The following is a 6,000-nucleotide window of genomic DNA, read 5'->3' as shown; positions in this document are numbered from 1 at the left end:
AGCGCGGGAGGGGGCAAGGAAGGGGTGGTGAGGAGTGTGAGCCTGGAGGACAGGCAGGAGCCTTGGAGAAGAACGCAGCAAAGGGCAAGCTTGCCTATGCAGACAGCTGGAGGAGGAGGAGGAGGAGGAGCATGATCATCCTTTCGTGGTCCTTGTGGCCCTGGAATGAGGGCTCCTAATGGCTGCAGCAGACACAGTTCTGAGACGTGTCAGTGATTTCCGCGAGGAGAGAGAGAGAGAGAGAGAGGGACCCTCAATCCATGACTCAGCAGACGAGAAGGCGGCGGCGGCGGCACTCAAGAGCAGGGGATTTTTTCCTCTGGGTGTTTTTTTTCCCCCCTTTTTGCACGCGTACGAGAGATAGAGAAGAGGAGGAGGGACAGATCAAGTGCAGAAGGAGCAGCAGCAGCAGCACCTAAGCTGCAGTCCTGCCTGGAGACAGGGAGAGGGCACCCCACCGGATCGGTTTCTGCAGCGCAGCAGCGCGGGATTGCTGCAGTTGCTGTCGCTGTGCGCCTCCAGCTCTTGCATCCCAGCAATGCCCCGTAGCAATAGTGGGTTCGATACGGAGGAGATGGTGCTTGCTGCTGCTGCTGCTACTACTGATGCTGATGTTGCCCATCAGGAAAACGATTTGCAGAAGGGGCGGGAGGAGGAGAAATGAAGGGGGGGTGACTCCCAAAGTTTGCTGCTACTCTTGCTGACGACTGTTCATGAGTGAGGGGGTTTAGCTGGAGGGGAGGAGGGGGGAACTTGGTGACATCACAAGCTGGCTGCCGCAGAATGAAAAATGGCTGCTTTAATGCACAAGGAAGGGGTGATCAGGAGGAGGAAAGCCGAAACCGCCTTGGAGAAGACGGGGGATCTCCGCCCGGTCCAGAGAGGAAGACATCACCAACCGCAGGCGACGAGCCGACTTGGCGCCGCGAGGGGCAGAGCCAGGCAGACGCGATATCGTCATCCGCTGCCCTCTCGAGTTGCTGTTCGCTTCCTCGCGGATTAAGGAAGGATCTTGCAGCTTCTGAGGCGGCACTGGGAAGCCAGGACAAGCGAAAAGTCACGCACGGTGAAGGAGCAGGTGGACCTCCCCTCCCACGCACACCATGCCCCGCTCCCCCCTTGTGCCGTGCAGTGATTTGGTGGTAAATGAGCGTCATGCTGTTCTCCGCGCACATGCACATGTTTGCACGTGTCGAGAGACAGGCGTCCCTTCTCGAAAGGGGGCGAATGCGTTGGGGAAGCCAAGCGGATTTGGGCGGCAATCCTACACACTCTTACCTAGGAGTAAGCTCTATTGAACTCAGTAGGGCTTGCTTCTGAGTAGACCTGCTCTGTTTATAACAAAACCAAAAAAAGCACACAACTGCTCTATACTTCATCCTATTTGCAACCTTCTGCATGTTTATTCAGACTGGAACCTCTTAATGTGGGACTTTCTCCCATGCAATTGTGCATAAAATTGCACTGTTACTCTCAGAATGTTATTGGGATCAGTTAGTTTGTTAATCAGGAATTCCCAATCATTGCTATTTCTTATATCGTTGTTTCTGACTGCTACATAGTTTAGGCTCCAAGCCTTCCTTTACAGAGTAAAGGATTCAAGACCCAGTTTTCATGATGGGGGCGGAGGGGAATGGTTGTTTGACCCTCTTGTTTCCTCTGACTTCAGCTTTGGACAACAAGTACATGAGTCCCTAAATAAAGTTTACATGATTTTCACATATTGACTTACATATATTCTGTAGTGGGGTGGTAATTTTTATATTTAGCCTGTGTTTAACACAGACATTTACTGTGGGGGAAGGGAATTTCTGGTGCTGCATGTTGCTGCAGCAAAATCAGACATTACACTGCTCCAGTCATCCTATAGTGAACTGCAACTTGCTGTATCTACCTGCAGCCACCATCATCAGTATAGAAACTGAATGGTCATATGTGATAAAATATGTGCGATGCTTTCCTGATCTTTAATGGTAAAGCCCTTTTCTAAATTACATATTTCCCTCTACTTATTAAACTGGTAAAAAAAATGCAATACAGAAACATTTCCTTTAAGTCATCTATTTAATATCAACTCTTAAGAATATTTTTAAACTACACATTACTTAGGGAAACATTTCATAATCTTTTAGGAATAATCAAATAAATTGCATAACACTAATCAAATCGTAGCCCTAATTTCATTTTTAATCAGATTGGCACAAAGCAAATAGAATGTGTTTATGCAGTAAAGAGCACACATTTACAGCGCATAACTCTTGGGTTATCAAAGTAGATAAGGAAACAGTATTAAACACATAGGGGTTAAAATGCTAGGTGGAACTTAATACATTTTGTTTTATAATTCAGTTCCCTGATGTTTCATTTTGATTTGATTTCAGCTGAGCTAATGAGCTCCATCACACCAACGGTTTAATGTACTCTCGCCACATCTGGTATTGCAGTGTGGGACTCACATGACGTCATCCCTGTCCTGCACTTATCTCGCCTCTTTTCCTCCATTTTGCGTATTATTTCGGTGTGGGGAAAGTCTGGATTATTTTTCCCAAGTTTATTTAATACGCCCCTAAGCCTTCATGTATTGCTGTCCTCTCACATTTTCTTTTGTTGAGGGTGTGTGCTTTGAATGGAGTCCTACTGAGGAAAAGGGAGAATGAGGCAGTTCTTCTTCTCTAGCAAGCCATGTCCAACGAATGGACTTCTTACTGCTCCAACCCCACCCTCATTGCCCGCGGAAATGGAGCCCAGCCAATGAAACATTAATTCAGTAAATCGCTAAACAGCAAAGCCAGAGCAAGGATGCGGAAGAAAGGAGCCCATATCCCTGAAGACCCCAGCAAATCTCTATTTTTATAAACTGGAGATACACAGCTGTGCATTATCAAAGTAAAGGAAAACAGATCCTCCACAAATGCAAACAGGTGGTATTTCGCATTGGTGGAGTATCAGGGAAATAGTTTGAAGGAAAAAGAATAAAAAAAAATCCTAAAAATCAAGGCATGAATGGACGTTATTCAATCTTTGCATGGCCAAAGCCTTCCTTAGGAGCTATCACCATGCCAAGTGTCATCTCTTTATCTTTAAAAATTATGCACATATAAGCATTTTGGTTAGCCACAGATGTCAATATCAAAGCTACCCCTCACCCCACTCAGCCTTTTCCAAATATGGAGAGAGACTTACTTCTGAGTAAACACATATAGAACTTTTAATAGTGTGGTCACTCAGAAGCTTTTTAAAAAAAGATTAAAACCACAAACTGGAAATAAGTGCTCTGCAAACCCTATGCTTCTGAGGTCTTCTGTTTACTCAGAAGTAAGTCTGTTCAACAGGGTTTACTCAAAGGTAAGCATGCATCCCAGGCAATAAATGAGCTCCATTGAACACACACACCTGCAATTCTGCCTTAAACAAACCCTGTGCAGAATTGGAGAGGTGTGCGCGTGTTAATGGGAAGGAATGAGGGAGGGGAATTAAAAGATCCTAAAAAAAATCAAGGCCTGAACCGATCTGATTCAAAGTTGCCATGGCTAACACCCTACTTAAAAGCTCTCGGTCCCAAGTTTTATCTCTTTATCTTTAAAAATGAGGGATCTGTAAGCATTTTGGTTAATTCCCATAGGAGCTCCAATGAGCGAGGGAGGAAGGCTACCACTTATTTATTTATTTATTACATTTTTATACCGCCCCATAGCCAAAGCTATTGATAGCAATGTCCATCAACAACAAGAACAAATGAAGTGAAGGGGGAACGGGAAGGAGAAGGGGCAGGGTGGGCGCAATAGCAGGAGAGCAAACAAGTGAAAAGAGAGTTTACCGGTTTAGCTAGGGTGACCATATGAAAAGGAGGACAGGGCTCCTGTATCTTTAACAGTTGCATAGAAAAGGGAATTTCAGCAGGTCTCATTTGTATATATGGAGAACCTGGTGAAATTCCCTCTTCATCACAACATTTAAAGCTGCAGGAGCTATACTAGAGTCACCAGATTTAAAAGAGGGCAGGGCACCTGTAGCTTTAACTGTTGTGATGAAGAGGAAATTTCACCAAGTTCCCAATATATACAGATGACACCTGCTGAAATTTCCTTTTCAATCTTCCTGTTAAAGATACAGGAGCCCTGTCCTCCTTTTCATATGTTCACCCTATAGTGGCGGTTGTGAAAGGGAGGAATGCTTGCCACACTTATGAAATGGAGAAAAATGTAGGCAAACCAGGGGAAAATAGGTGTGGTGAAGCTCAGAATGTGCTTATTTCATGTGGACAGCAGTTGCAGCCTGTTCCTATTCATGTTTACTTAAAAATTAGTCTCGCATTGTTCATGGGAACTTTCTTCAAGTTAGTGGGGGTGGGGGCTGCAGTTTGATAGCATAATTCTATGTACATTTTCTCAGAAATAAGCCCTACTGTGTTTAATGGGGCTCACTCTCTGAAATCTTATACCTAGGCTGCAATCCTATACCTATCCATTTACCTGGGTGCAAGCCCCCTGGAATTCACTGAGTAGATACTGAGTAGACATGGTATTGTTAATCACCTAGCATTTTGTACAAGTAACCTTTTCCATTTACTTCTAGTCTGTTGCAATAGAATTACATTATAAAGGGCCACTGGTGTAGCTAACATTATGGATTCATGGCTTGGTTTCCAACAGATGAATTGAGGATGCATGGCTTGATGTGACAAATGCAATGTTTCTGAATACTGCAGTGCACTGCAGTCACTCACTGTTAAGGCATGAAGGTTACCCTGAGATTATTAATATGGTTTCTCTTGCTTCAAGGTGAGGCAGATTGTGTGTGTCTCATGTACTCTGCCTTGCTGCAGTGCTTTGCTGCAATATATTGCAGTATCAAGAAACTTTTTTAGAATCTCTCTCTTTCTCTCATCAGTTACATATTGCAAGATGGTGAGTTGTAGGAGATTTAGGATACAGTAGTATTTACAGCAAGTCCTTATAAGGATGACTGTGGCAAATAAAACGTCATAATTAACAAGTTTAAAGAGAATGAAGACAAATGGTTGTGGGTGCACTTCTAATATTGATTTATACATATGAGATCTGCAAATCTCCGGTTTACTAAAGGCTGGCGAATAGTGGGAATTGTAGGACTTTTTCCTGTCAAACATGCATAGGATAGCTCCCTAAGTAGCTCAATTCCCATTGACTTTAGCAGGAATGTTGTGAGGTTATGTTATACGTGAAGCAAGTAATATGAGGTGGATTTTTTTTAAGCTTTATGTATTTATTGTAAAAAAAAATAAAGTAACATCCCACCATTCTTGTTCAAGGACAGTGCATAGTGGCTAACAATCCATGTGTTAAAATAAAATTATTTCATTAATACAACACCATTCAAACAACATATACATAAAATCAGCAAATATAAAGCACTGACAAGGATCCTGAAGGGGGTGAACATTTGCATGTTGTCTAAAGCAACATAGCATCTGGCCCTAGCAGGCCTCCCCAGGGAAGGCATTCCATGATATTGGTGCCACTACCAAAAATGTCTTGCTCCTAGCTATCCGTTCCTGTTCCGTCCTGCCTCATTTGGTGGAGGTACATGAAGTAACACCTTGATGATACATGGAGTACATAGGGTGGAAATTAACGGGGAAGGTGGTCATTGAAATAACCAGATCCCAAACCTTTAGGTAGCATGTAGTAAGTGCAGAGATGTATAATCTCTTTCTGCCCAAGGGCCAAATTGCATTTTGGAGAACCTCTTAGGAACGGCATTTTGGACAGGATCCCCACCACCAACAAATGCCTAAAATATTAGCATATTATAGCTTCAATCTCCTACTGCCAGCAACTTAGCTTTAGAAAAGATGTTTCAGCCTTTTAGAATGGCGAACTATCTGCACAAAAGCTAGGAAACAACTGAACAATTGTTAGTTGGGGAAAGTGGTGGCGCCAGGAGAAGAGGCATGGACAAAAGGGCAAAAGATATATTGAGTTTATTCTGATGGCACCATTTCTTTTTCAACTTGCAAAA

Source organism: Elgaria multicarinata, chromosome 4 (genome assembly GCF_023053635.1).
Source record: "Elgaria multicarinata webbii isolate HBS135686 ecotype San Diego chromosome 4, rElgMul1.1.pri, whole genome shotgun sequence".
NCBI classification, from domain to species: Eukaryota; Metazoa; Chordata; class Lepidosauria; order Squamata; family Anguidae; genus Elgaria; species Elgaria multicarinata.
Note: the sequence above shows the minus strand (reverse complement) of the source record.